Here is a 12,641-nt window from a genome sequence, read left to right on the forward strand (position 1 = left end):
GGCATAAATTATCAATGATCAAATTAGAGTTTGTTAATGGTGCGGGCGAATTATTTAAACGTAATCGTTACTCCTAATATCGAAGCGAAGTACTACAGACTACTACTCCCTCTGGTTTTTTATGTATCCACTTTAATTCTCAAAAGTGGTGGTTTTATATCCACTAGTACCCACTCGCAACAAAAATAAAACTTTCCTTAATTTTTTATAAGGTACTACTACTACGGTTAATTACTACATTTTTTTTTATAATAGTTTTTCTCAAAAAAACTAGTTTATAAGGTAGTTTTTGACAAATTTGCCTAAAAATTAAAAAGACAATGATGCTCCAATTTCTTGCAAAATTTTACAAGACCTTTTGCCTACGGGACACGCAAATAAGGACGGAGGGAGTAACAATTAGCAATTACGTAGTAACAGTTATCATAATTTTTTGAATCTTTTACCAAAATGACTACTTTTATAATTTTATTTACCAAAATGGCAATTTTTTAATTCTATTTCCCAAACTAGCTACTATTTATTTACCAAAATGACTACTTTTACAATTTTGTTTACCAAAAAAGTTTTGGTAAATAAAATTGTAAAGTAACCAATTTGGTAAATAAAATTGTAAAACTAACCAATTTGGTAAAAGATCCTAATTTTGAAGGATTGTGTGATAGAGTATAAGGGCACAATAATAATAAAATAAGAAATGTCTTATTTATGCCATATAATATTTGGAAAATGTTATGTACATCGACATAAAAATAAAGCTTCGACACTAGCTTTGAGAAAAAACCAAAATCGTCTTCTTCTACTTTTCCACATGATCCAGAGCATGGATCCACAACAAAAACATCCAGATGATACATGCATGATTGATATACCAATCACAGAACAGCAAGAACAGGTGAATCAAGATCACCAAAGACTCAAGCCAACGCAAACTTTTAGGGAAGCAGTAGCCCAATCATCACAATGGTTTTCGGAGGCAAAAAAGATAATCACCACTTCCATGGAATGGGGAGAACAGGAAGAAATACCACCACAGGAAGACATGACTGTGCAATTTAATCAAATCACTTTGGAAAGATTAAGATCGCCATGGAAATTAACTTTAATGAGAAAGTGTCTGGGAATTCAAGTTAAGCCAAACTATCTGGAAACCAAGGTACGATCGATGTGGAGAACAAAAGGAGCACTGGAAGTAATAGATATTGGTAGAAATGTTTATTTGTTCAGGTTTGCTCAATCAGATGATTATGAAAAGGCGCTATTTGGAGGACCATGGTTCATTATGGACCATTACTTGATGATGACTACATGGAAACCAAATTTCAGACCGTCAATTAATAGTTTCGATAATATGTTAGTATGGATACGAATTGATGAATTACCAGTTGAATATTATGACAAAGAAGCTCTGTTTGCAATATCAAGGATCATCGGAAAGCCGATACATGTGGATTACGCGACACACAAGCTTACCAGAGCCAGGTATGCAAGAGTTTGTATTGATCTTGATTTGTCTAAGCCGCTGGTAACACGTGTTTGGGTAGGAGGTCATTGGCAGCCAATTTTATATGAAAACATATCTACGTTATGTTTCACGTGTGGAAAAATAGGGCACGTTAAACACATGTGTCCAAGTTCGGAGCCCAAGTCAAATGCAAATGTAACTGCCCAACATATGGCAGGAAGCCAGAACCAACAGGAAGTGACTAGTCTAAGGGACAGGGAGGCCCAGAAACTAATTGATATAAATGAGACAAATACAAACGGGGCAAGCACATCTAAGGAGGGGCAGGATACTTATGGGCCATGGATTACAATCCAACAAAAAAGGAGCAACAGGCCCAACAGAGGAAAACAACGAGAAGAACAATCGAAAATAAATGAGTACAAAAGAGGAGGAATAGGAAGCGATGTAAACACAAGCAACAAAAACATTCTAGTAGCTCAAAAAAATACGATTGGCCAAGTTGAGGACCAATGGAGAAAGAGAGATTTATCGGCAACATCAGTTTCCAAGGTTCGTAATAATGATGGCACATTAAAAAACACGGAAGGAAGCATGGGAGAAAAAGAAACGGGAGAGAACGCCGTACACTTGTCAAATAGTTTTCAACACCTGGTTGAGGAGGATGATTCAGCTACGCCCATTGGCAATCAAAAGGTTATTTTAAACCCCACGGTAAACCAAGTTAATAAGGAACATCAAGAAACACTCATTACACAAACCTGTTCAACTTCTTCAAAGAGTCTCAAGCAATCTTCTGGTAAAAACCAGTTTGAACATGAGCAACAAAGAGAAAGATCAGCGTGCATGCATGTCACAACCGATGAGTCAGCGATCATTCCAGAGGAGGGGAAGAAACAATTGGGTTCAGAGGGGACCGAGGTTCAACAAAACCAGAGAGGATTCACAGACGATGGAGGGGGAACTGCAACAACTCCAATGTCCATTGACACAACCAAAAACTCTCTAGTTATTTCCAGAGGAGATGGGGATGCTTGCATGTTCAACAGAGAGAAAACTACGGATGATGGAAGCGGATCTGATGCACCAGAATTACAGGAGAAATTTGGACCTAGGACGCAGCCCAGTACCCAGGCCACGACTCGAGATACATCCATCCACTAGTAGAAAAAACCCTTATTGCAGCGGGCTTTTAGACCCCTGTTGCAGCGTACATCGTATGCTGCAACTGGGGGGCCTGCAACAAGTCTGAACTTGTTGCAGCGTACAATGTTCGCTGCGAAAAGTGGTTTTTTGCAGCGTACATATGCCTGTACGCTGCAACAAGTGTCTAAATTTTGGCTAAAATCTTGACTTGTTGCAGCGTACAAATAGGTGTACGCTGCAAAAAAACCCAACCTGTTGCAGCGAACATCTATTTGTACGCTGCAATAGGTCTGGTTTTTTGCCAAATTTTACACCCTTGTTGCAGCGTACATACATATGTACGCTGCAACAAGGGTGTAAAATTTTAGTTTTAGGGAGACCTAGATTGCCCAAATACAGAAACCTGTCACAACAATAATATAATATCGCAACCTGTATAACAAATATAAAATAATAAATAGTATTTTGAAGATATCCCAAAACAAAAGTGCACGTACCATATACATTTAAATGTATGTATGTTCCAATTTCAACGTATGCATACATTTTAACATAAAAGATTGTTCTATAATATCTAAACTAACTCGATCAAGCGCCCCTAGGCCAATAATAAATACTTGCAGCCCATTGCTCACGAACCACATCAATTTCCTCACTAGCATAAGACGTATTCCTCGGAGTATAGACCTTTACAAAAACAAAAAAAATATCACATTTTAACATTCAAGCAACTAATGGCAATGTCCTAATAGTCTAAAATACGAAGCAAGAGTAAGGAAAATTAATTAATTACCTCATCTAGCCTTAGGTTATGCATATTAAACATGTAATAAGTTTAAAATGAGTATTAGGTTCTATAGTTCAAAGTTGGGAGCGAAAATGCCTCATTTTAGCCTAAATATGACCTACAACGACCAAACAAGCCTTAAATGTACATAAGTAGATTAGAATAAGTCTTAGAAACTTAAAAATAAGCATATTAATCATATAATAAGTTTAAAATGAGTCCTTAAGTTATTTAGTTCAAAGTTGGGAGCGAAAATGTCTAAATATGACCTATAACGACCCAATGAGTCTTAAATGTGCATAAATAGATTGGAATAAGTATTATAAAGTTAAAACTAAGCATATTAATCATGTAAAAGGTTTAAAATGAGTCTTTATATTCTTTAGTTCATAGTTGGGAACGAAAATGTCATTTTAGCCTAAATATGTCCTATAATGACCAAACAAGCCTTAAATGTGCATAAATAAATTGGAATAAGTCTTAGAAAGTTAAAACTAAGCACATTAATCATGTAAAAGGTTTAAAATGACTCTTTAGGTTCTTTAGTTCAAAGTTGGGAACGAAAATGACATTTTAGCCTAAATATGACCTATAACGACCCAATGAGCCTTAAACGTGCATAAATAGATTGGAACGAGTCTTAGAAAGTTAAAATTATGCATATTAAACATGTAATAAGTTTAAAATGAGTCCTTAGGTTCTTTATTTCAAAGTTGGGAGCGAAAATGCCTTATTTTAGCCTAAATATGACCTATAACGACCAAACAAGCCTTAAATGTACATAAGTAGAATAGAATAAGTCTTAGAAACTTAAAAATAAGCATATTAATCATATAATAAGTTTAAAATGAGTCCTTAGGTTATTTAGTTCAAAGTTGGGAGCGAAAATGTCTAAGTATGATCTATAACGACCCAATGAGTCTTAAATGTGCATAAATAGATTGGAATGAGTCTTAGAAAGTCAAAACTAAGCATATAAAACATTTAGTAAGTTTAAAATGAGTCCTTAGGTTCTTTATTTAAAATTTGGGAGCGAAAATGCTCATTTAGCCTAAATATGACCTATAACGACCAAACAAGCCTTAAATGTGCATAAGTAGATTGGAATGAGTCTTGGAAACTTCAAGATAAGCATATTAATCATGTAAAAGGTTTAAAATAAGTCCTTAGGTTCTTTAGTTCAAAGTTGGGATCGAAAATGTCATTTTAGCCTAAATATGACCTATAACGACCCAATGAGCCTTAAATGTGCATAAATAGATTGTAATGAGTCTTAGAAAGTTAAAACTATGCATATTAAATGTATAATAAGTATAAAATGAGTTTTTAGGTTCTTTAGTTCAAATTTGGGAGCGAAAATGTCTCATTTAAGCCTAAATATGACCTATAACGACCAAACAAGCCTTAAATGTGCATAAGTAGATTGTAATAAGTCTTGGAAAATTAAAACTTAACATACTAAACATGTAAATCAGAAGAGAGGGTGCAAGAAAATGATGTGCAACAGAAAATGGTTGTAGGAAAATAATTTCACCTGACTGACGAATCCGGTGTCAAGCATCCAATGAACAGGGATGTGAAAAGACTTGAATCCGGTGGCTGCTGATTCTCTTAGTCGCGACAGATTATAAACCCCGTGCTCTAATCTGTTTCAATTAGCATATCATGAAATTGCATTAGCTAGTTGAAATCAAAATGTTATACAGAATTGCAACAAAGAAAAATGAACATGAAAAATGGATGTTGTTGCATGTAGTAACAAAACGATTACCGTGGTCCTGGTCAAATACCTCTAGAACTTGCAGAGGATCGAGTGACTCTTAGTGATTATGAAGAAGGCGAACTGCAGCATTGAGCATTGGTTCCTTACCGTTCTGTGGATCCAAATACATATCAAGCAACCTAATGGTCATGAAATAAAAAATCAATTATAATATATTTAGAACTCTGTTTGACACATTCAAAAAAATCGTTAGAGGTTTTGGCTTTTGAGTAAAAGTCAAAATTCATAAGGCTCTAACTCCTAAATATAATCCAAATAGTGTGACTAGTTTCTACGATTTCTGATATACCTCCACAATTTGAGCAATAGTCGAGCTGCTTTGAAGACTATCCAGGTACTTCTCTGGATGCACCTGTAAACAATTGAACTCCCAATTAGAAATTGCTCAAGAGGTAATGGACCAACAACTGCTTGTAATACCATGTTCGTATAATTATTCATCCTTAGAAATCATCATGCTCCCACCACCCCAGCCCCCCAACAAAACTCTAACGCGCACTTTAAGAAGAATATGTATACTTGGCCTGTACAACTCTCAACTTTAAAGAATCTTCAAAAAAAAAAAACTTTGTTCCTTGGTAGAAGGTGTGTGCATTTGTAAATGGTCTGATTTGTGTATCACTTTGCCCATGTTCAACCTTGTTTAACATAGTCGAATCAAACTTGAGTTTCCAGACGAGCTCAAACAGTTTTTTAAACTTGATTCATTTAAGAATCAATATGTTCAAGTTCAACTCGTTTATTAATTGAGCTAAGCTCATAGGCGGACTTCTTTTTCCTTTAGATCATTTAACTAAAAAACTCATCAACGGGCCATAATTTATATCTGGTTAAGTTATTTTTGTTTTGAGGAAGTATGAGAATTGGATAAACCCGAGAATTTAGAATATGCAAAAAAAATGTTATTGAATGAGATTTTCAGGAAGCGATTATACCTCCAGGCACCTTGTTACAACCTTGCCATTTTGAAGCACATACTGCAGCATTGTAGCCCGACGATCTGAGAAGCTTCACCAAAGCATAACGAATACAATTTCCATAGCATAGACCAGATTTAACAAGCTGAAGCTCGTTTACATCCATAGAAAGTAAAAGAGATTGGACCACAAACTGCAAGTCACTCTCATACTGATCCACCGAGCGCTTAAAGAACTGCACAATGACAACGAGCAAATATAAATCTCTCCTTCACAGATATACCGAAGAACTCACAGAGTAGGTACAAGAAAAGGCAGGGCAATATCTTATGTGATAGGCATCAAATCACAAAAGCTATATCAATAGAGTAAAAAATGAACCAAATTGAATACTAATAGTATAATACTATCACAAATCAGACTTTGTTTTTCCTCAAAAAGTAAAGTTTATATTAAAATGTATTTGTTTAGGGGCTGCTTCTAACAGAAGGATCAAAACTCAAACTACAGAGTAAAAGTACTTGATTTATCTCAAAAAGTAAAGTTTCAATAATTTTAGAACAGAATTACATTCCCTCATTTCCAAGAAAGTATCAATCACATCTACACATTTCTTTGGAAGTGGCTTCCGCAAATTCATATCCGTAACTGAAAGCTATCATTGTCCAAACACAATTATTGTAAAGTAATCCAATTTTCCAAGAACTATCAACCATTTCCATCAAAATCAACCAATTGGTAATTACTTCAAATTCAGTTGCATCTGCAAATAAGTAACGTTTTAATTTGGAACACTTGACACTCTAACACTTCAATCATCAGTCAAACACTTCAATTATACTTCCTAGTATATACTTTGTGTTAAGCTCAAAGTTTCTTTACTTATTACCAATACAACCTAAGAAAAACTGTAGTATGGATTCAGCTTTTCAGTTTATTAACAATTCATTTTGTTTGTAGCTTTGCTTAGAATTCGAAATGAGTGATAATCTGGATGGGGTTGAAGAAGATGATGTTGTGATGTTTGGAAGGAGCAGGGGCAATTCAAGAAGACAGAGTTTGGTTATTGATGATGAAGAAGATAATGAAGTTGAGGGAGGTGCAGTTGTTGTAGGAGAGCAGAGTATTATCAGCAGCTATTAAATAATGATAACTAACAGTAACAGTGCTTCAGAGTTAGAAAAAACAGATGGATATGGCCTGGACAAAGTTAGAGAAGTGGATTTAAAATTCCTTATCTAATTTCAGTACGCATTTAAATTGTGAAATGAGGAGATTTAGGAGAGAGAGAGAGACCTGGACAAAGTTAGAGAAGGAGGTCATAAGAAGATCAGCAAACTGATCAGGTGTATAATGTCTGTAGATATAAGTATTGATGTTGTAATTCTGAAGATAATCACTATTTCCAGCACCGAGAAGATGAATTCCAGCTGAGAACATCCCTTTTGCTTTCTCAATCCCCACCAATTTTGTCACCTTAATTACTCTGGTACTCCTTGTAGTACCCCAACTGTTGCGTAAGAGATACCGCCCTCTGTAGTTGCAAACCCAACAAAGTTAGTCTTTAACATTCAAGTTAAGTTTTATGAGTTAACAAGGTTTTGCATGGAAAGATTGAAACTTTACATATAAGCTGGCTGTTCTCTCGGCGTAACCCGAACCAGCAGACGCAAAGTTGGTGCCAATGAGTAATCGTAGACTTCCAGGCAAAGAAATCGATTATTTTGCGAATGGTTTTTGGGGAACTCTACCTTTTCTTATCCCCTACAAGGCTACAAGCAAGAGGCTAGCTGGAACCATAGCAGAATAGGATTTGACTAGGGAGCGCTAACTCAAAATCTAAAAGAACAGACAGATCTGATTGTAACTAGGCGAAAGAGAGTAAATGTAAATGTAATACTTCATAAGACCAACTCAAAATAATAATTACCAGTAACAAATTCAGGAGGCTGAAGATTAAGTCGCAAAATAAGCCTTGCAAATGCTGGTGTCAACAGCAAAATAGAAGCCTGCATTTTCAAAAAATCACAAAATAAGAAACTGCTCAAACTCCTGCATGTTCAATTGGTATCAAAATTATAAAACGTCAGTTAAGTGTCAGCGTATTGCCATGAAGTCAATCAATTTAATCCAAAAGGGTTATAGATATTCCAGCAAGCATTTTCATTGACTTTACAATTAAATTATCAGATAATACAAACAAAAGAAAAACCAAAAAGGTGATTAGAAAAGAAGAGTTCCAGAATCAAAGCTTCAAATTTACTTCAAATTGCATTCAAATTACATACCAACTTGTAATTTATCTATAATTCCTAAATAATGCCAAAAATTGAACTTTTCAATTACCAAAGATACAGAAATTATGACTTCCTATGAGCAGGCCTCAGACTTTCAAAAGAGGAAAAAGAGAAACTTCATGAAGATAATTAGATAAATCAATACCTTAATGCAGTTGTAAAATCTAAACAAGCACGATGATAGATTCCTGCAGGCAGTACGATCTTCACAAATTAAGTGCAAAGAACGAATTGAAGAACTAGCCAAAAAAACAAAAAAAACAAAAACAGAATTGTACAAACCCTAATTCTAAAAACGAAAATCAAAAGGGGACAGGAAGATAATTACTCGTTGTGGCGAGGAGTGACGGCCGAGCAAGCACCGGAGAACAGACCGTTCTTTCTTAGAACCACCGGCCGAGCTATGTCAGTGAGTTTTCAGCGACTATGTCAGTCGTGGTTCAGCGCGGAGAAGGTACAGGACGCGACGGGGGGAGGAGGCGAGAAAAGACACTCACCGGCGAGGAGAGTGACGGCGGATCCGAGCAAGATGAGTTCGACGGCGACGCAGGACCGAGCAAGCTCTGAGTTCGTCGGCGACGCAAGGAATTGAAAACTGAGGGAAGAAGCTTGGAGTTGAGCGCGGGGAACTCTAAAATTTTGAGATAGATATTTTAGTTAAATGAATTAATTATTCAACAATAATATTATTCCAGCAAACAAATTTTGTTACACGGATTTGTTGCAGGGTACAATAACATGTACGCTGCAACAGTATCTAGCTATTGCAGGGGGCTTTTAATATGTACGCTGCAAAAAGCTCTTTTGCAGGGGGCAATTAATTTGTACGCTGCAATAACCCTTTAAAGGGTTTGACCCGCATTGACCTATTGCTTGTTGAAGCGTATTAATACATGTACGCTGCAACAAGGGGGCTGCAACAGGGGTTTTTTCTACTAGTGATCAGAAATGCTGAATCTGCCATTAACGGGGACATCGCCGGACTTCAACCCCATCAATATGAGACCCCACCTAATTCCACTAGTACCAAGCAAAGTAAGGTAATACCCTTACAGTTAGAAACGCAAGGTCAAGATATGGGAAGGGAGTTTCGCCATACGGTCACGTACGTGACACAGAAGGAAGTGATGGGGGTGCAGGTGCAAGCAAGGTACTACCAGCATTTAATGGACCCAATGAGAATTTTCACATACATCACTCCGATTCGACTGGAAGACGTGGGGATGATGGGAGTATCGGAGCACTGGCGAGATTGGGAGGAGTACTTCCGGCCAACGGCACCGGGATCGTGAGAGGTTTCTAGTGTGTGGTTGGAACAGCCAATACCAAGTTTAAACATGAAAATCTGTGTTTAGAATGTCAGAGGAGCTTCGAGAGATGAGTTCATCCCACATGCATGGGCGGTGATTGATGATTAGCATCCTCCGATTCTTATTTTATTGGAAACTAAAAGTGACGACTACAGAGCAAAGGAGGTCATGAGAGATTTACGATTTGATGCATATAAAGTGGTGTCTCCAGTTGTAGGGGTTTTTTTTATCTTTTCCCGTTTCCTACAATGGGGTTGGCACGCGGCGGTTCGTTTAGAGAACCGTTGAATTGTTTTTGCACCTCGAAGGAGTCGCCACCAAACTTATTTTAGGTCCCGTTTGGGAAGACCGCAAAATGACTCTATTTTTCGATAAGCCTTGAATCCTTGAAACGGATGGGTGAGATCCGGGCTCGGGAACGAAAATGCTTATTCCGCGAGCTTTAGAAATATTCAAGTACGTTGGCACAACATTGTTTCGAAAATAAACCCTAAGATTAGACTATGTGGGTTTGAAATTTAGAGCAAAATAGAATTTCTAATTGTATGGTGGTCACTTTGCTTTAAAGATTGATTTAAGGAACCTAAGGCCGGTTTATCCAAAAATATCTTCGCTAAGCGTGTAATTTTAAAATCTGAACATTCTCAACATAACTGCAGACTAAAACCTGAGTGCGAAAATAAAATCTAAACTTTCTAAAGCCTAGCAAGCTTCTATTTTTGCAAGGAATAACACTGAGAAATATATTATAGGAAATTCAGCAAAAATTATAAGAAATTCAACCAAAATTATAAGAAATTCAACATAAATTATAGGAAATTCAGAAAAAGTTGAAAGTTCAATCAAAAAAATCAAAGTTATGGTGATTGATATGCAGAGACATGTTTAACTCATCAGTGCCAAAATAAAAAAGACAAGTAAAGGAGATAAGAGCCTCGAAGAAGAGCGGTGCCGGAGCCGACCTCGCCGCCGATTTCAACCTCACAGCATGTAATTTTTAAAAAAAATAATGAATTGAATTAAGTAGGGGATTGAGCGCTCAATTTCTCTGTAAATTAAACGAAAGTGAATTTATAATTCTCTTCACCTGGTAATCCTTGAAGAAGAAACGCAGGAAATTGGCAGTAAGATTAACTCCGAAAGAGATGGAGCCAAAATTCGTGGAAGAGAAAGAGCCGAAGTTCATGGAAGTTGCAGAAGAGGGAGAGGGAGAGGGAGAAGTTGCAGAAGTTTGTGGAGGAGTGGGAAAGAAGAAGCGGGATTTTTTTTTCCGCCTATATTTTGGCAAGGGCAACGAAAAAAAGAATTGGGCTGGATCTTTTATTTATAATGGGCAACAATTTAGAAATTGGTTGTTGCACAAATATGATAAAGGGCAATAAAATAAAATTTTGTGGCCCAAAATATAAGTTTGGGCAATGGATTAATGAATTGTCGCCCAAAAAAGATTTTGGGCTACCGAAAACCTTCTTGTCGCACAAAATTGTAGATTTGGGCAACGAAATTATACACCGTCGCCTTTTGTTCTATTTCGGGCAACAAATATATTTCTCGTTGCCCATAAAATATTAACTCGTCGCCCAAACCTGCTTTTTTTGTAGTGAAAGAAGCATTAGTCTCCGATTACCACTTTGTAGTATTACTTACTACAAATAAGGAATGAAACTAAGCTCTAGTATACCACTTTGTAGTATTACTTACTACAAAGTAGCCTTAAGCTCTTGAATACCACTTTGTAACACCCTAATAATTCCTTGCTTTTATAAAACCATTTTCCAACTTAAAATAAAGGAATTACTAAAGTATTACCGCCACCGTGATAACGGTTAAGGCTAGTACCAGAATTACGCAGCGGAAATAAATGTTAACTAACTTTCAAACCAACTTATATAAATATTATTGAGGCCCCCTACAAGTTGGAACCATAACGGCCCAAAAACCAAAGTATTAAAAATCCAACAAACCCAAAAACATGATTAAAGTATAGTTTAAAATAGTTTCAAAGCACAAAAGAATGCAACTCTCTCAATCATCCCAAGCTATATGATTTCGATCGTACTTTGATTTACCAACCTGCAAAATTAATACACTCCCCAACAATGCAAGTGCAAATGATGGATCATCATAGGGTCATTAAGGCGAAGGCCATGACCAAAAGACACAAAGCACGTAGTCAGCAAAAGCTGAGTACTTAAAAGGCTAGAGTGAAATAAAGCTATAAACATGCATCACTCGCTAAATTAAGTACTAATCAACATGCAAAAGCCATTTAAAAATTAACAAACAAATCATGAATACAAGACTCGACTCTTGACTCGACTCTTGACTCACAATTTAATTAGAATAAGCTTCGAACGGGCCAAAAGAAGTTTCCATAAAGGAAGGGTATTGGGAGCCCACCAAACACCATAATAAATAATATAATGAATATCGGACCATACCGAGTGTCGGGCCATACCGACGGAATTCCAGCGCATAAATTAAATGAAACAACGTCTTGTATCATTAGTAGGAGAACGAGTTTTCCGGCAAGTCTTCCCCCATTGTTCATACTCAAGGTATATACGTTCCAAGAGTTTTGAAGCTTGTTCTGGTTGCACTTTACGTTTATTAATATTTTATTAAGGGTGAACTCGAGACTCGAACATACATACATACATGCATACAATTAATAAACGACAACCAAAACAATCCCATTTTAATCCTTTAGGACTTTTGATCAACAAATCAAGACGTAGTGAAATTACTACCAAGTTCCTCCTCACAAAAGGTGAGATTCCACATCATGCCTGTTAACATGAGGGTTGTGCCCTTGCACGACAAATCCTAATTCATTTCATATAAAATGTTCCCAACTGAACCCTACATGTGCGGTGGCTTACGTGAGCGAACCCTTCACATGTGGTAAAATAAATAGTACAACGAGGTACGAATAA

Source organism: Spinacia oleracea, chromosome 6, assembly GCF_020520425.1.
Source record: "Spinacia oleracea cultivar Varoflay chromosome 6, BTI_SOV_V1, whole genome shotgun sequence".
Lineage (NCBI taxonomy): Eukaryota > Viridiplantae > Streptophyta > Magnoliopsida > Caryophyllales > Amaranthaceae > Spinacia > Spinacia oleracea.